Source organism: Lepidochelys kempii, chromosome 26, assembly GCF_965140285.1.
Source record: "Lepidochelys kempii isolate rLepKem1 chromosome 26, rLepKem1.hap1, whole genome shotgun sequence".
Lineage (NCBI taxonomy): Eukaryota > Metazoa > Chordata > Testudines > Cheloniidae > Lepidochelys > Lepidochelys kempii.
The window spans coordinates 6511571-6531143 of NC_136405.1; the positions used below are offsets into that span (position 1 = coordinate 6511571).

The 19573-nt window shown below is 48.2% G+C and overlaps 1 protein-coding gene across 3 annotated transcripts in view; it reads left to right on the forward strand.

The window, feature by feature from the left end:
* Positions 1 to 16648: 16648 nt before the first annotated feature.
* The window catches only part of RHOBTB2 (Rho related BTB domain containing 2), a 32588-nt gene continuing 29663 nt past the window's right edge, over positions 16649 to 19573 (forward strand). The window contains exon 1 of one of the 3 annotated variants that reach the window (XM_073324895.1): positions 16649 to 17245. The gene's annotated coding sequence lies outside the window, so the exon portion shown is untranslated. Of the gene's footprint in view, positions 17246 to 18867; positions 18982 to 19573 lie in introns of those variants that run through there. The other 2 variants (XM_073324896.1, XM_073324894.1) reach the window with 2 other exon arrangements.

A 19573-nucleotide genomic window follows, 5' to 3' on the forward strand; every position in this document is an offset into this window, starting at 1 on the left:
TATTTGTAGGGTGCACCACACAATAAAGACGGCTGGCTAATTGATTCTGGCGGTGTCAATCCCAGCTGACAGTGTTTTTGCTTATATGTATTACAACACATGAGCCATCATAACATAATAGTTACAGGCATGCAGAGAGAGCACGGGCAAGCGAGAATGCCATGTTCACCAACAGAAGAGGAACCAGGAATGTAATGGGAGCCATCCAAATAATCGCACAGCGTTCCCACGTTCAGGGATGGGCAAGCCCTATAATTAGAGCCCTGATCCTGCAAACACCAATTCAGGTGAGTAATTATTTTCCCACAGAAATCAAGGTGCCTGCTTGCATGACCAACAACTGCACAGCCAGGCTTTACATTCTCATCCTCTACTGTAATCCAGGAGTTAATCTCAAGAGCTCCTTGTTACCCAGTATAACTGGTGGAATGACTAATGAGGTCAGCGGGAGCTGCATGTGCTGATCAAGGGAAATTCTAGCCCCACAGCACGAAACGCATGACTTTGCGCTGTTTGCTACGTGGCTGCGAGCCACCAAATCTCTGTGTTACTTGAGGTGAGCAAGATAGCTGGCAGTGTACATTTCACCTTTCCCACTGCGGAGAGAAATTCCCCGTTTTGACAGGTCTCTCCCTTTGAGAGATGGAGAAACCTAATCAAGGCAACCCACAATGTTGCCAATACCCACTTGAGATATGTCCAGGGGACACTCACGTGGCCTTGAGAACTTGGATTGTGCATGCTCTCGCAAGGAACACTCGAGTCATCCAGTTCCATGCTCTGCCTTCTGCAGGCCCAGCCTTCCATCCGTCTTGCTGACATCTTCTCCAACTCATTTCAGAATGTCGGCAGTGGTGACACCTTGAGAACTTCCCTAAGTTTGCCCCACTTGCTCAATGGCTTAGAACCCGGTTCCTGGTAGATTCAGTCCCTTTATTGTAACTGGTCACAAAGGAGTTCTTAGCATCCTCCTAGGCATCCATTGTAACATTTACTGCAGTGTCTACTCACATTGGGATCCACCCCACAGCACCCAGTCTGGGTCAGCCAGCACCAGGAGCTTGGACAGCGGCACTTGGTCTACACTGAGGGGTTTTGCACAGTGGTAACCCATAGCATAGACATGCTGTACCGGTGTAAAGAGGGGCTTGAATTGGGCAACTCCTGGGGTCAGTCACTTTCACACCACAGCAGTGCACCTACACTAGGATTTACATTGGTGCAGACACACATTCCACCCCCAACCCTCACTGCCATGGTGTCAAGTCTTACACAGTATGTATCCGTACTTCCCATGCATTACAAGCAGTCACTGCACTCCTGGAGACGTTTCAGTAAAGGACAGGGACATGAATTAAATCTCAGATCCCTTTAAGAAAGGCATCATCCCTTCACAGATGAGGAACCCCAAGGTTACACACACTCCAATCAAAAGCAGAATCCAGGAGTCCTCAAGTCCTAATCTCCCCTGCTCTCACCACTAGACATGACTGCCTCACATCCTTTCTGATAGCTAATCCACTCGCTGCTTTTCACCCCCAAAGATACCCCCTGCATCACAATAAATACCTGTTGGTGCTGCTCACATTGGGCCCTTCGCTCGCTTTTGATACAGTGACATGGCATCTGTTGGGCTCCCGCCTCCCCATGCGGCCTACTGTTTACTATATCAAGTGCATTCGCCGGGCGTGGCTTTGAGCTGGAGCAAGGCTCTGGGCACCATTCTGCAGCAAGACAAGACAGGCTTGCAAAGAGGCACGCTCAGGGGAGGTGCTTACCAGAGAGGAAGAGAGCAGGACACACACACAGTCAACCACTTCCATCACGGATAGTTATGAAACACAGCATGAGCAAAGGGATAGGAGGAGGGGCAAGGGGCAAACAGAGCTCCCTTAGCAACTGTGTAGGCAGACTGAGCAGTTGGGAACAAGCCTTTTTGCTTTATCTTGTGTAAGATGAACCTGGGTGTTATCCCTAAAAATCTATTTGCAGAGTACTTCTAATGATCTTAGGACTTTTGCAGAGGGCAGAGCTGTAATGACAGCAAGAACACTATGCCCACCACTGCTGAGTGGAGCCTGCTACAGGCATCAAGTCACATTGCGAAGCTCAGTACAGCGGCTTCTATGTTAATTTGCAAAGTCAAATGACCATCAGCCAGCGCTTCCCACCTCCCTGGAGGCTTCAAGCCAATAGACAGTTTGCTTTCCACATACATGCCTGGTAAAGGGAGACTCAGAACGCACAGACAACATTGGCTGCCAATGAAGCAAACAATACTTCAGCCTGTCTATGGCATCTTTCTTTACAGGTGCTTTAGGCCTCTGAGCCAGTGAGGAAATAACGTAAGAACTGTGAAAACAGGTGATTTTTGGTTCACTGGCCAAACAAACCCAAAGTCACCCAAAAGACAACAAAAACCACACAAAAATCAGTTCTCAGCAAAATAGAGCCAACTGAAATATTTTGAACTAGGATTTTTCCCCTCATTGAAAAACAAAAACACCAGTTGTTCAGAAACCTGGAAGTTACGTGGCAAACTGATGGCTCATTCGTGCCATTAGCAAAAACTATCAATCTTTTTTGTTTACTGAAACCCCAGTTTCTCAGTAAGTGGGGGGGAAAAAATGCCAGAACTGCTCAGAGAGCGTTTTCAGTAATCTTCCTGGTGAGGGCTCTCCCCCCACCCCCGCCCAAAGTAAAAATGTTGACGCCGTATGTCACTTAGGCAAAAATGTTCCAATGAAGCAGCGTAACACTTGCACCAGGAAGGCTTGGGTTTTGTTGTGAGGGGTTTGGGGGGGGACCTGCGGGGCGGGGGGGGAAGAGAACGAACGAGCATGAACACACACTAACTGGGTGGCGAGTGCAGTAGCCTGTGATGTGGCAAACCCAGATTCAAGTCTCCGATTTGGAGCGATCCGAGATGGCGGGGGAAGCCATTCTCTGCTCTAAATCAGGCACAGTGGGGATTTGCCCAGCTATAGAGTGACACGCACCAGTTCTGATCCCAGCAAACAACTTTATTAAACATATTGACTGGCTGCAGTAGACAGCCACCAACTTTTTGGAGAAGGCAAGTTTTTTTCCCCCCCTCTTTCTCAAAAGCACTGTGCAGGTCATGGATATTACATAAATAATAGACCCATTTTACAGATGCATAAAGAAGCAGTGCAGAATGATTAAGAGATCTGTTCAGCATCACTCAACAAGGCAGGAATAGGTCTGAGGGCAGGATGCAGCACTATGCTTTAATCCAGTGATGTGCTGGAGGAGACTCTTGTTTAGGTTGATGCTAGATTCTTGAGGGATGCTTGAATAGTTCACATGCTTTCAGCCACCCCTTTCTGGAGAGTGTCAAATCAATCACCTCCACCTGATAGGATGTGTCCATTTACTTCTGAAGAGTACATATTTTGCCTTTTAGATGTGCCAAGTGTCAGACCTCTTCCACTCCACCTGATCCTCCACCCACTCACACTGGAATGAGTAAGTAGGAATCATGCCAAGAGAGGAGTTGAAAAGTAAGGCTCCTTTCCGCTCCTCCCATCAGATCACAAAGAGTTCTCTGATCGTGACACTCCGTATGCTTCCCAAGAACAAAAGCAAACATTCCATCCAGTGGCACTTCCTGGTGGTTTGTGTGCTTGGAAGACGCGTCAATACGACTGAGATCTCTCGCCAATGAGTCAGGAACCCAGTGCATTGGCTAGTGCTTTTCCTTTTGGTTTTCTTGGTGCTTCAGTAAATGAGAAGATACATATCTTCCCATAAGGCTTTGAAGGCACAATTAAAGTAGTGTCAGGTCCTATGCCAGCTCCTCCTGACACCCCTCTGCCAGTTTTTGTTCCCCAAAGGTCCTTGCACACAAGAGAAGGGTAAATTGACTAATCCTACAGAGTAAAGAGTGAAACTATACCGTCACCTACAAAAGTACACAGACAACAAGAAAAATATTTTCTCTTACTTGTAACCGGCAGAGATTCCAAGCAACACTCAGGGGGACTAACACATAAGACATTTTGATACAGAAGTCCAATTTTTAGTGGACTGTGAGTCTGCAATTTGAATTCAAAGAATCCAGAACAGGTGCTGCAGCAGCCAAACATAAGGTCACGGGCCTATCCAGTCCAGTAATCGATTTCCATGGTACCTGATGCTTTAGAAAGAACCCCCACAGAACACACAAGACCAGTTGTGCACTAGAGGGAAAGGAGAGTCCATCCATGCCAGCTTATATCCTGGATGGCACAGTGGCTAGCTAGGGACTTTGGGGGAAAATGGGCTCAATTCCACTGCAGAAAAATGCAGTCTTGCCAAAAATCAAAATATTTCACAGGAACATGTCATTTTTGCTAAGAATCAAAACAAATCACTGATTCCTGTTCTGATCCTGTTGAAACATTTGACTCTACTTTATCTTGACTTCAGTATTACTAGTTTTAATGGGTCAATATAAAATAGAAGATTGATTTTTACCATTAAACATTTCTTTCCAAATCAAAATTTTTCAGAACTTCTATTCGTGAAGATTTGACTTTCCATTCTAATTCAGAACAAAAGCAAGATTCAAAATATTGGATCTCCCCAGGGGACAGAGATTTTGTTTTCCAATCAGCTCTAGTTTAAGATTAATTTCCAATCAGCACGATTTAAAATCCAGACACGAGATTTGCCTCCCTGACCTCCCCAGGCAGTGATTTTCCATGCCGTGTGAAGTTATTTCATGAAGTCTAAATTTACCTGCAGTAAATTTTACGCAGTAACCTCTATTCTCATAAGATGCAAGATGTTAATTGCCTGCAGAGAGAAAGGATGTCAGAGCAACTAAATATCTCTGGCCTCAAGACACAGGAGCCCAGAGCAGTGGCTGGTGCTTTTCTTTTCAGTTTATTTGGTCATTCAATCAATATAAGTAATTTATCTCCCCATAAAACTTTTGGGGGGATTTATGTTCCTTTACCGATGCAGAGCAAAGAAAGGTGTCCAATTTCTTATGCCATCATTTAAAAACCTCTCCTACATGGCAAATATTTAATTAAAAAAGAAACCAGGGATGGATTTAGGGGCAGGCGACTACCTGGGGTGCCAGGCTTGGGGGTACTGGACTTGGGGAGGAGAAGGTGTTTTTGTTGTTAGCGACAAACGTTCCATCTTCCCTTTTGAAGTAACATGTTTCAGGTATTCTGTACGTGGATTCATTTTTCACTAACCTCCTAGAATATTCTAGACCTTTGTAGAATCTCGTGGAATCTTCCAGACTTGGAGAATGACATTTTCCTCAAACCTCCTAGAATGTTGTCTGCCATGCCCTCGCAGGTACAAGGGGCAGGGCGTCGCCCGTCAGTCTTATAGGACAAGGATAAATCATGAATGCAAACCGTGCACCCAAGTTGTGAAATGGGCTACAAATGCCATAAAAAATAAGGTATTCAAAGGTTTAACAAATGGAGGGGGGTGCCAAAGACACTCCTTGCCTGGGGTGCCATTTGCTCTTGGGCCGGCTCTGCACACTGTGACTGCAAAATTGCAACTAAACAGCATTGCTTCTTTCGATCCTTTAGTAAGGCTGTTTGGTCCAAACACAGCAGCAGGAGACTTGGGCGCTAACACCAGCTTGCTGTTTGATTTGGGAAACTGCAGTACAGAGCAGACATGCTGATAATTCCCCTCTCCTTCAGATGACCGACAATCGTCTTGATCTTTGCATGGAAGGAGAGATAGCAGTGCAGGTTCAGTAATAGAACATACCTAGTCCGAGATCAGAAGATCCAGTGAAGAACCTAAAGTTACAGGGAACTTTGCACAGCAATATAGCCTCAATCAATTCTGGAGGTACGGATACTCCCATGTTTGAGCAACGCTTGAAAGCAGCAGTTTCCTTGTCTTCCTGCAATTCTCAGCACAGCAAGGTTTGGATTTAGAGCATTGTTTTGCTTTTTAAAACAACCCAGTGCATCCATTATCAGCCTCTACTTGTGGCTGCTAGAACTGAACTTGCAAGGGCAGGGGCCTTGGCAAGGGAGTTTTCTATCTGCCCCAATCAGAGGCCAGGTCTTGCCATTTTTAGGTCATCTGCAAGAAGCAGTCCTCTGAGCTGGCTTGTCCATGGCAGCGGGTAGAGGCGTTGCTTGTCTATTCCCCTTGGAAATTTCTCTCCTGGTTAACAAAGCCCTGGCAATAGGCTATTTGGGATAGCAGGGGTTGATCTCTTCACGTGGCGCTCAGGTACTAGAGTGTCATCGCTAACAAGTTTGAGCAATAGTGATCTCGGTCCAATAACAGACCACTTTGAACGTGTTGGGGGAACATCCAAATATTGTTATCCTCTCCTGTTTCCAGTAGATCACGAGCCGTGGAAGAGGCTAGAACATTTGATCCAACATCTTCTCTACCGGTTTCCTACCCTGCCGCATCGTACACTTTTGGCTCACGTGCTGCATAGAGCTTTAAAGAACTATGGCCACGGTTTAAGGCAGAGTTCAATGGGTCTTATCAAGGGGAAGAATTTGCAGCACACAGGGTATGGGCACTGCTCCCATAAATAGAGAAGTTGGGAATTTTTGGACAAGATCTTTTTCCTTGGAAAATCCTTGAAATCAAAACTGCAGGAGCGGGTCAGTTCTGACAAACCTTCCGATTTTCAGAGTTTCAAAATTGTTGAAACATCCTACTTTGTCATTTTCAAAAACAAAGTTTTTGGTTCAAAATGACTTTCAAATTTTAGTGAATTTATGCTAAGAGAGGTAAATTAAGAGCTGAAACATCTTTGTTTTGAGTTCAACCTGACCTGCTCTGAATTTTTCACAAATGTAGTGAATCAACATGAGTTTGACTTTTCATGCTGGTTTGGTATGGGAAAAAGTTTCAGATACTCAAAAGTCATTGCAGGGTGGCAAACAAAAACAGTTTTCCACCCACCTCTACTCATAATTTAAGTGGACTGGACAGGTATGTAACTAAGGACCCACACATTGTACAATCTTGATTTGTTCTTGTTAATTTTCTTGTCGTCATTGTTTTCATCCCAGTAGGTAATTAAGAATGCAGGACTGGATAATTGGACTCTGGAGACATTACTAAGAGTTCTTGGTTCTCTACCCATCAACCACTCTCTCATATCGAAAAGTCATAATAGATTTTTATTACAAGATAAAGACATCTACTGCAAGACATAGCACCATGCTCATTTGAGATTCATATTTGCTAAATGGGTCCCTTGAAGAATGATAGTAGGACCTTGGATTTTTGACAGAGTGTTTTGCCCCACGCCCCATTAATTAGGGCTCTTTACTCCTTTAATGGTCCAGGAAAATATGCATTAAAAAGCACTTCTGGTTATTGACTGGAAAAGTTACGGTCTTTATGAAAATCTCAGTCAAGAGATCTGCAACATCATTTTAAAGCAACATACAGCGGCAGCTTCGAAAACTCAAGGGAACATGAAGTGGGATGAATCTGAACGTGCACAGAGAGGGAGCTAACCATAATTAGCAGGAGCCTGTATCTGGGCATCTGCAGCATTTATCGGATCATAAGGAAAGCGACACAGGAGAGGTCTGGCAAACAAGCCATTTCTATAATCACGGCTTTGAGCAACATCCATGATGTTTCAGGCATGGCACAAGGTACACCATCAGCCACTGGGCCAAAGCGCTCTCACATGTAAGAAAAACACAACATGTTACACAGATGGCAGCAGATTCACTGTATTAGCAGGCAATCAGTGTTAAGAGATTAACTGAAATGATTTCTACCTGCCACAGTTCAGGCTTCTGGATTTTGTCTGCACCATTTGCCAACGGGCAGCTATGGTCAGTCATGTTGGAATAAGTGCCAACTATATATCATGGACCGGATCAGAGGTACAGAGGCCTGGGCTGCAATGAGACAATCAACCACTTCTATGGCCCCACAAACTCATGGGACCTCCTTGTCAACCTCCTCCTAGCACTGTCCAAACTGGCCATCTACAACACTAGAGTAGAAGCGGGCTGCCAGGGTTTCCTGCGACTGTGGGGCCTATTTCCGATCCTCCGTCCGCTCACGCATCCTGGCAGATTTCCTTTCAGTGGCGTCCGCTGACTTCCTTAACACCTTCTAGGAGCAGTGGGCGCTGGGGTTCTCTGCTCGGTGTCCCCATTAGGTTCCCTTTGTTTAGCCCTGTGACCTCACTCCTGTCCCTGTTAAGTACGTGGGACAACTAAAGATATAATTGAGATCCTGGACCTTGTGGATCCTCCCCTTAGGCTGGGGGAGGTCCTTTAGCAGTGGGCAGGCTTCCACCCACTCACTTCCTGGATCCCAACAGGACAAGCAACCACTTCTCAAAGTTTTGTTTGAAACAGGTATTTGGAACTGTTAGGGCTATGTTATGGTTAGATCACACACTTCTGTCAGTCTGTCTCTAATCCCCCCCTGCCCGTCCCCAGTTTATCAAGGGACAGATGGCTCCGTTTGTTTTTGCCCAGGAGGAGCATCCTATATTAGAAAGCATATCCCAAGATCCTGCCTGTTTTTCTGAAGACTTCCTGGACCCAGGTGCCTTTGGCATGCCTTGGAATGCCAAGGAGGAGAAAATGCTTTTAACCACTGTGCGTTATTGGAGGAGAGCAGGGAAGGAGATTAGCAGTGGTCAGCACCCATGTTCCCAGACTAAAATGGGGAGATCTCTGTACTTCAGATGAGCCACTCAAGTTTCAAGGGAAGAAAAAGCCACCACCAACGCTCATCTGGAAGGAAGCTAGGGAAAAAAAATCAGGTCCCATTAATAAAGTCAGAAGTTCAGCACTTGGCAGGCAGAGGACACAGAGACAAACCTCTTTGGAAAATCAGCAACAGCCAATTTTACATATTAGCCATGCTGAGAGAGGCACCAGGCATTTTCATCGCGGGTTCCCAGAGTGAGGTCCTCAGGCCCATGACAACCCAAGAAGGCCTGAAATGCAGCCTGTTGCCACCCTCTCCCTGTAATCGCCAGGTGATGGAGCTGATCTCGCAGCGGTTTTTTGCTGGTATACTTTACAAGGAAGAAGCCGCAGCGTTATCCGTTTGTAACCCACACCCCTTCTGGGTACAGTGTTCTGTCCCCTCTAGTGGCCCCGAGACCACTTAGAGAGAGAGTGAAATGAGCCTGCTCTACAGCCTTAGCTAAGAAAAGCTCGCTCATGCAATACAAGCTCATGCACTAAGCTTCAAAGGTCCCATCCTGCCCGCCAACGACCGGGGCCTGTCGGCTTTACAAGTGGGGGCTCATCTGGGAAGTCTCTGAAGCTCGGGACACGCTTCCTCGGCTCGGGGAAGTACGTAACCCACACACCTCCTGGGTGTGGTGTTCTGTCCCATCTAGTGGCACAGAGACCACTTAGAGCGAGAGATAAAATGAGTCTGCTCTACAGCCTGAGCTAACAGGCAGTTGGCTTTTAACTCATGCGGTAGCAGCTCATGCTTTAAGCTCCAGAGGCCTCCGGTTCGATCCTGCCCACCAACAACCAGGGTCTGTTGGTGTTACATATTCACCGAGCAAACAAGGTGGGAGTACAAGCAGACATCACGGCTGGTTTGTTTCTGCTAATGCTCAATTAGCTCTAGTGGTCAGTGCAATGGGGAGGGGCTGCCGCTTACTATGCATTTATACAGCACCCAGCACAATGGGGTCGAGGTCTGTGTTATGCCAGTCAGATTAGACACTCACAATGGTCCTTTTTTCCTTAAAAAAAACACATACTCTCCCCAACTTTGAAATCTTTCCTCGAGGCACTATTGAAATGCAGACAGATGGGAAATCTGTAATCTAGGATTCTGTTTCCTGTTCTGCCACTTCTCCGAAGCCATACATTCAGATGATAAACTCTTCGGGGAAGTGACTAATGTCCTGCACTTGTGCCGTCCCTAGCATAAAGGGCACCAGCGTGTGGCTGGTCCCTAGGCACTACCGTAACAGACATGAATAATCTCAATTTCAAGGTCCCACGGTCCCACGTCTATACAACGAAGAGAGTGATACTTAACCGCCTTTGAAAGATGCCTTGAGATCCCAGGGTGAAAGCGGAGAGCAAAGTATCATAACAGATCTGGTGCTACCTACGAGCTTCACGATTGTCCCTCTACTACACCAAGGGAGCAGATCCCCCTGCTCCAAACAGCACAAGCCTCTGTCACTTACAAGGAGAATTTCCCTCATCTGTTAGCACTATAGGGCCTTTAACAAACAAGCAGTTCTGAGTCGATCCAGTAGGGGGCAGTGATTCACAACACCAGTCAGTTCAATACACTAAATACATGGGCAAGTTGGGGCCTCAGTCTTCTGGCAAGGTGCCATAGAGGCCTCCATTGTAGCAGTGTACCTCCACCTATTTGCTAGTCTAGTCCCTTAAAATGGCCTTGTCTGCACAAGGCCTTTTTGGGATCTCTCCCGCTGTGCAGCCTTTCTGCAGGCAGCGCTGGCATTAACAGGGCTCAGGTGGCTTCTGGCATTTTTCACCATGATACAAGAGCAGAAGGATCACTGGCCCTCCACTCTAGGGCTCTCACTCTCCCAGTCTTTCCCCAAGAGTGTCTAGCGCAGACCGAGCCACGGAGCCAACAATCCCTCTAAAGTGACACACTGTGAACAATCCAGCTTCTTCCCCTGCCCCAAGTATTGCAGCCTGTTGCCAAAGTACGGCACGCTCAGCAGCAGGGCTGTCCGCCCTCTCCTCCCTGCAATCACTCCAGCCCACGTAATCATTGCCCCATTCACGAACTCCCCTCCCAGGAGTCACGCCTGGCACTTACATGCCGGATGGCCCTTTTGGGGAGGGTCACATGACTGCTCTGGTATGCATGCCAAGTTCTCTTGAGAGACAAGAAAGGTGAGGTAATATCTTTTATTGGACCAACGTCTGTTCTCTCGAGCTAAGCGAGGAGGGGTGACCTTGGAATCTTGAATCGCCTGGAGTTAATAGCACTGAAACACAGCATGTCAGAGCTACCGATTCTGTCACCGGCATTACATAAAGACACCTGACAATACCCAGCCTGCTGCAGCCACATACACATTGTGACACAGCTCTTTCTGGGGGTTCTCATTTGACCTGTATTAAGTATGTACATTTTGCTGTCACAAGGCAGATGCAGAGAACACAGGGCTGCGTACGAGAGCCTTGGTTTTCGGAGCCAGGCAGCAGCTCTGAAGCTTGGCACATTGCGGTACGATCCCAGCAGGGAGAAAAGAAACTACTGATCCCCTTTGACCCACCAGGGCATCACTCAAACACACACCACTCAGGACCATGCTAGGGTGTACAGCCCCTAGCACAATGGAGCCACTCCATCTTGATTATGGCCTCTGGGCTGTAGTGTAATACAAATATTCATTACTAATAAGCGTTTACATCCAACCTCTCCCCAAGCAAAGCCGGATTCCATTCACTTGGTGGGAAGGCCCCGGGGCCGGTTCTTCACAAGCTGTTTCCCTTGCCACACATTACGTAAGGTAGATGATGGCCACGTTCTCAGGTCTGACTCAGAGACATGAAGCTCAGTTTAAGTCACATGCAGGCTGCTGCCCAGAGGTACCTGTGCCACGGCTTGTGTCCTAAACCGTGGGAAGGAGAGACTTGGGGCATTCCCCATCGCACCGAGGTGTAACTCATTGACACAAACACAGCCTCAGGGAGCGTGAAGCATTTCCACATCACCTCCACATTCAGCCCCAGAGGCTCCAAAGCCAAGCTCCCCAGGGCTGCTGGCCTGCACACAGATAAAGATGCTCCAAGTCAAACCACCAAGCATCCTTCCCTTTGGACACTGCTCACAGCCCCAGAAACCAGGCACCCCCTTCTCACAGACAGCTGCATGCACCATTCTCCATGGACACTTCCCACCCCAAGGAGCACAGATCTGACTCTGCTGTGTTCACTGTTAACCTTTTTGATCCTCAACGGCTTTGACAGCCGTCAACATCCCGCTGGGAACCCAGACACAGGGGATGCTCAAGACCAAGCCAAGGGGCTTCCTACCCTCCCTGTGACTAGCTCTGGGCTTGCCTACACCATTGGTTGCACTGGTTTAAGTTAAAGACCTTTAGAAAAGAAAAAGCCCAAACTGGTGCCCACATCTTGTGCAGGCACACTTAATCCAGATTAACCCTTGCCTCAGTAAATTAGCAAATTATGTTAAACCCAAGGATTAAATCAGTTTAGGTGTGTCTACATTAGGGGCTTGTATGGATTTAAGTACATCATCTTAATTCCACAGTGCAACTTATCTAGTTTGGCCCAGACATTAGAACTCTAATTCTGGACCGGCACTCAGATGCTCTACATAGCCTGATGTCACAGTGCCTTAGGACTAGTTTCTAGGTTACCATAGTATGCATACTCTCCCTGGCATGTTCTCTTCCTTTGTGAGCCCGCAAGCACTCAGGAGCTGGGCTGGGGGTGGAAGAAGACATGGAAGAGGTTTGTACAACAGAGCAGGGGGGCAGGAGCAGGAAGCAGGGATACACAGAAGACACCACCATTGCGCCCATGGCAAGCCTGTTTCTCCACAGGATTTGGAACAGGGGTTGCACGGAGAGGGATGTTCTCCCTGCATCTCGCTTACCAGTTAGACATCCCTCCTACAGTGGCTTTGAATGCCATTAAGAAACAGACATGAACACAGTCCCTGGGGCTCGCAGCTTAATGGAACAGGAAGTTTTCAACTGTATTTCTCTTCCGTTTCCAGCTTTAGCACTGAGGAAATGGTCATCCCCACAGACTTGGAGACTGAGGCCTGGTTATCCACAGGTCAGGAACAGCATGTGGAAATTAATCTTCCCCCAGCACATGCTACCTACTCCTCTGCTAGAGGGTAGCAACCCCACCCTGGACAGTTCAGAGTTCAGTCCCCACAGCTGAATGAGCTCCTACCCTCTCTGTCAAGACTGCCATGAGGGGACTACTGAACAGTGGTGACAGACAGCTTTCCTCCAGGGGAGATCTTGGGAGCTTGTGCCTTTAAGGCCTGAGCTCACCAGACAGAGAGTCTGGGCAGGATACTCTGAACCTCTTGTTATGCACAGCCCATTGGAACCAGACACCCGATAAAAGTTTTTTTTGCAAGGGTGTTAGTTTAAGCACTTAAGTAACACTGAACACCATGCTAGGAACTGGGCTGAGAACCACCAAGCCAGTTCACAGACAGGCCAAAGAGAGACAGTAAGGCACCAGCTTCTGGTCACCACTGACCTGGTTGACAGGCCATTTGATACAGAGCCTGAGCCCCACAAAGTTTCATTGGGCACCTTATCCCTTTTAAATAGTTCTCTCCCTGCCCCAAGGTAGAAACCCACCATGGGCTTTGCTCTGCATTTGCACCCAGCTCCCCAACACACACATCACCGCAGGAGCTCACACTCAGGCCTGAGAGTAGCCAGCTGATGTGCTACCAGGGCCTCCATAGCAGAATCCCATAGGACCTTGCCTCTTATCGGCAGAGCACACTACTCACCTTCCACAAGCTCTTTTTGCAGCTGCAGGAGGGCAAAGGGGAACCTCCTGGGCCTTTTTATCCTTATGGCAACTCTTGGACCACCACAGCATCAGTACCTGCCGTGAGGAGAGCTGAGCTTCTCCTACTGGGATCAAGCAATTAGACTAGAACAGTCCATACAGAAAGAACAGCAAGTCCCCTAGAATCCAACAGCCCAGTGTCTCTGGGGTCTCATAGATTAAACAGCCCAGTCCATATAAACACTGAGGAGTCCTTTAGTCTGGGGAGTTAAAGTAAGAGGCAGAATGTTTCCCTGAGACAGGCACACAACCACAACTTCTCCCTCTCACAGAGTGCTGGGATAATTACCCCATTCACTACACCTGGCCCAGGCCAGCTACCTGCACTTATTGCCTGCAGCTGTGGGCCTCCCCACTTCTCAGGGAGGCATTGTGAACCCTCTCCCTGCTGGCCCCTGGAAGCATCTGTAACCCTCTTCCTGCTTGCCCACTGTTGCACCTTGTCAGAGCTGTAAAGGAGCATGTGTGTTCCGGGGCTAGTGAACCCCTTCTTCTCTGCATAAGGGAGAAGGATGGGACAGGGAGGCCTTGGTTGCTCATAGAATAGTATCATATGATAAAATTAATCAGTGCTCTGCCCCTGCCTAGGAATGCCTTTGTCTTTATTTGTGTCATAAGAATACAGCAATGTACAGAAATGTCACCCAGCACCTCAAAGCACTTTGCAAATATTATTAGATTAAGACTCAACCTTCTCCTGCTCTCCCAACTACTTGGAGGTAGGTAAGTATCCTTACCTCCCTGACAACGCAATAATCCTCAGACACTGTGATGATGGGGGTGCTAGAAATACATAGATTGATATTTACAAGTAGGGATTGATATTTAAAGGTAGCAAAGAGAAGCTATTGGGCTTGCCTAAGGTCACAAAGCAAATCAATGGCCAAGCAAGGAACAGAACCCCAGAGACCTGACTCCTACCTGAACACTGACTCCCAGTTCCTCCTACTCTAGTCACTAGACCTCACTCCCCTGCTCAACAAAGAGCCCCCTCCCAAGCTGTGAATAGAACCCAGGAGTCCTCACTAGCAGTCCTGCCTGCTCTATCCACTAGCTCACTCTCCTGTCCCCAGCATGGGAAGTCCTGATTCCTGCTCTCCCCTGGTTCTAATCCACTGGACCCCACTCTTCTCTGAGAGCTGGGAAAGGAACTCAGGAGGCCTGACTCCCAATTCCCTGCTCTAGCCATTCAATCTCTGTTGCTTCAGATGCACTTGGAAGGGGAGAAAATGGGAATTTAAGCACGAATCCTCTGGAAGAAAATCAATGATCGTGATCTGCCCAAAAATGCAACACTAGGAGGGATGGAACGTGTCACACTGCAAGAGAGAGCCCAGTCAGACAGCCATATTTGCTTCAGTTGTGCACGCTTGCTGTTAGCCCCAGGAGGGAGCTCTCCTCTGAGCACCCTGAGAATTGTCCGACTCAGCCTCTGCAAACTGCTTGGCATCAGCCCTGCCCCCAACTCCAGCCACTGTGCTGGAGTCAGGTCTCTGTTACTCCAAATGCACTTGTCCACAGCCCCCTTCCCTGTGTGTTTAGTTTCAGCCTATAGAGCTCTGGCTCTGAAGGGGATTTCAAGGTGACTCCGGTTTTTACAGGGAGTCTCCTACCACTTCCCGCTTTTCATTACAAAGGGCTGCTGCCTCACCGGGACCACGAGCCCTGCAACTGAACAAGGGGTCATAACGGGTAAACCACAAGGGTGGAAAATCAAAGGGAAAACAAAAAAAAACCCCAAATGCTGTTCTCTTGCAGGAAGCCAGGATCCCAAGGCCCTGCGTCAGAACCGGTGACTGAGTGAGATTTCCAGTCAGTCTGAGTCACCGGAGAATTCAAACTGCCAGAGATTGCTCTGGAATACAACACAACTGTTGGCCTTGTTATACTCACCGGGGTAGGTCCAGTGGGTGGGTGATGGGTAGCTGTGGTCCTCCTCACCCCTGCTCCCATGCCCGAGCACTGAAAATCAGAGACCAAGGAGTAATAACGCTTAGCACCGAGATGCAGTATGCCAACGCCAAACGTTCAAAATTCATGAGTCAGACTCGCCAAAAATCATGGATTGGCCTTACAATCGTGAGATGCCGTAAAAATACTAGATTTGGGGTTCTTTGTGTTTGCCTTCTGCTTTTTGAGCCTTTAGAGTGCACTGGGGTCCCATTTTGAAGCTTTCTCCACAGCCACAAGGGCTAGCAACTTACTTTTCCTTTAAGGATGAAGACGAACATCATCACATCTCCTCTTGACTCCAGGAGCTGGGGCTTGAAGGAATGCAATCATTGTCAGGAGACTGATGACAGAATCATGAGAACTGTGGGGGAGAGAAACCTTGGCACTCACCAGACTGATGAGATTTGGGATGGGGATTGACAGCGGGCAGATCCCAAAGCTCGTAGTCAGGCAGAGCACCCCTGGGCTTCGGTGGATTAAGAATCGGAGCCATTAGGCTGCTTGCAGGAACTGGAGGTGAGTTCACTGAGGGTGAGGCAGGGCTTGTTTCTGGGGCTGGCTAGTTTGCAGAGGATAGAGCTGGCCCACAGGCTGGGATTGGGCGGTTTGCAAGGGCTGTAGTGGGCACAGGGGCTGAGGTCAGGCCATTTGCAAAGGCCGGGGCTGAAGACAGGCAGGCTGGAGTGACTGAAGCTGGGGCACTGGGCGGAGGGCAGGTAATTCGAATGGGCAGGAGTCAGCACAGGGGCAGTAGCTGGGGCCTCAGGGCTGATGCCAAACGGTTTGCAGAGGCCGAGGTTAGACGATCTGCAGGGTGCTCAGAGGAGAGCTCCCTTCTGGAGCTAGCGGCAAGCGTGCAGACAGTGCAGGACTGAAGCAAACATGGCTGTGTGGCTGGGCTCTCTCTTGCAGTACAACACCTCCCACCCCTCTGATGGCTGCAGTTTTCGGCAGATCATGGTCATGGAGTTTCATGGTTAAATTCCCATCTTCTCCCCCTCAAGTGCGTTGCCACTTGGACCTGAAAAAAGCACATGGCCTCCTGTGAGAACATACCGTACCTGTGACTAAGCATCAGGTGACTGCCCAGCACACCCGGCCAGAGAGGCCCCGGGGCATGGCAGCATCTCAATTAGAAGGTGAGGTAACTTCTGCACCAGCAGAAAACAACCTGCATGTATCCAGTGGTGGCGCATTTCTGCCGGCTGCCGATTGAATCAGCGGCAACCTATGTCCTCATCTGACACCGATCATTTATGGAGCTGCCCCCATTGTACCGGTGTGACAGGCACAGACAGACCCAGGCATTGGCAAGTACATCTCTAGGTCTGACCGGCTTCTCAGTCTCTCTGTGTGTGGTCTCTGCCGGAAGCTACAGTCTAGCTGACTGTCATGGTTACTGCGAAAAAAGTAAAATATTAGAAGTGAAACTTGTCACCTAAGGCAAGGAGAGTCTCACAGTCACGACTAACGCAGTGAACACCTCAGAGCAATGGACATCCATGGAGCCAGCGTCATATACTGTCAGGACCAGGTACCAGCTTGAGGATTTACAGACAATAAAACCTCAAGAAAAGACTCTGAATGGGGGACACCCTGGGGTAAGAAACAATAGTGTGTAACTGTAGAAATGAAGAGAAGAGGACCCAAGATTTTATCCATTACACAGGAGAGACTCTGCCAGCCAGGGTGTCTCATGAAAGGCAGATCCCTGCTCTCTGGGCTGGACAAGCTCTGTAAGGACTGACCATTGGGTGAGAAATGCCTTATTAGACAGGAAAGTAACTTGTTAATAAGGATAGGTTATAGATTACATTGTATGTGTTTCTTTGACCGGTAACCTTATGTTTCCAAATCCTTACACTTGTTTTTATTTTGTAACTTAAGTGCTGATAAATAAACTTCAGGGCCTTGAACTAGGTTGTGTGTTGAACTGAAGCGAAACTAGTAAACTGGGGTGCACTGCTCCCACAGAGGCAGCGGATCTGTGTGCCTTATGGGTGTCCAGAAGGTGGGGGACTGGGCCCTCGAGAGTAGCAAAGTGGGGTGTGCTAATTGCTAGTCTGCAGAAGAATAGAGTGGGGCTTGCAGAGCCTGTGTTGCCAGTTGCCGGTGGCTGGGGAGAGATTCCCCGGGGAGGGCACAGACAGGGTTCCTTCCTGCTGTGAGCCAGTGGTGGTGATTCACCCCAGACCTTTCGGTTAACACAAAGTGCCACAATTGGTCCTTAGAAATTTCCCATCACATTCCTGTCTTGCACTGATTTGATAACTACCCGTTCCCCATTATCTTATTATCATCTCCCGGTTCCCATTGACTCATCGGCATCTCTCTGTTCCCACTGACACCCTTCCCTTTCCATTACCTAGCCAACGGTCACCTCTCCATTCCCCTTGATTTGGGTGCATGCGAGGTGAGCACAGAACCAGAACAAGGCAGAATGTGCCATTGGGGGGGCGAGGGCTTTGGGGATAGCAGCTGCTGAACTGCAGGGAATGCACTCTCCATGTAAGGTCTTGACAGCGTGTGTCCATTAACGTTCCCATGGTGCTTTTTGTTAGAATATGAGTGTCAGCTGTCAGGTTGTGTCAAGAGCTGATGCCATACATTTCCCCTGTTGGATACTGTGTTCCTTTTCATTTCATGTCCTGAAAGGGATGCTTTTGAACAGCTGCCCTGTTCTGTTCCAGAGGTGGTTACCTTTCAGTTGTAGGTGAAATGAGGTGTACTTTGTAGGATCAGTCAGTAAAGTTTGTAAAGCGCTGTGGGATCCTATTGGATCTAATCTGTTCATCCATTCTGCCCTCCATACTATCCATCCAGATTATATCTACCTATCCATCCCTCTTGCATTCCCCTCTCTCTCTATCTAGAGGCAGTTGTGCCTAATGGATAGACCACTGGACTGGGATTCAGGAGACCTGGGTTCTATTGCTTGTTGACCTTGGGCAAGTCACTTTGCCTCTCTGTGCCTCAGTTTCCCCATCTGTAAAATGGGGGTCACGCTACTGACCACCTTTGTAAAAGGCTTTAAGATCTACTGATAAGTGTTATGTAAGAGGTAGGTATTATCATCTATCTACAGCCCTATATAAGTAGTTGCTTTCCCCCCCCCCGCAATTGTTTTTCCCCCTTTCTTTGTCCCATCCCATCCTCCGAGATGTGATCTTCAATGCAGGGAAAGAGCAGGCTGTAACCCGCTGAGCTGGATTGAACGCCTGTAAGTGGAAAATTCCTTTCTGTTGAGCGTAGATTCCGGCTCAACAGGTTTTGTTCACAGGACTTTTTTTTTTTTTTTTGGTTGATTCAAAAACTCATCCCTCGGGCATTTGTTCAGATCACATGGGCAGGTGTATAAGAATGGAACTTGCCTGCTCAGGCCAGTTCATATTTCGAGGGCCTGGGAGATCCTACCAGCTGTTCCTGGGACACAGGAAGGCGGAGAGAACGTACAGCCACATGCGTTAAGGCAACAAGAACCAGCACGCAGGTAGGGGTGCCAGGCGCATTGCTTGGCTTTGAACCTTGGTTGCTGCTTTTAATGATTCTGCCTCCCTTTTTGTTGATGGTTAACCTGTATTCAAGGGGCTGAGCCTGCTCCATACTTAAATAAAAGGGAGTTCTGGGATGGAATTCAGCAGGAGTTAGGTCTTTCACTTGACTGGGGTGGGATGGGAAGGGGGAGCCTATGGTGCAACTTCTGAGCACAGACTGATTCCTCGAGGGCGTGCAGAAGGGAGGTCTTTCTTTCTGGTAAAGCTACGCTCTGCATGGATAGAAGTGCCTCTTTAAAAGTGCGTGGGGCAAAGGGACATCTAGTTGTTCATATGCCTGGGATGTGAATTCAGATGTACTGACCCGATCCTCCTCTCCCATTGACTTCCATGAGGGCTCAGCACCTTGCAGGATAGGCCTGTTGATGAGATTTGACCTGTTTGTGTACTCAGGGCCCGTATGCGCCGTGTGCAGGTTAATATGTGTGGAATACTGGCAGTACTTTTGATTAAGGGAGTTCCCTCATTTTTATCAGGACTCTAAGGGCGCTGCATAGAGAACAGGAGTCAGATACAATCACCCCTGCA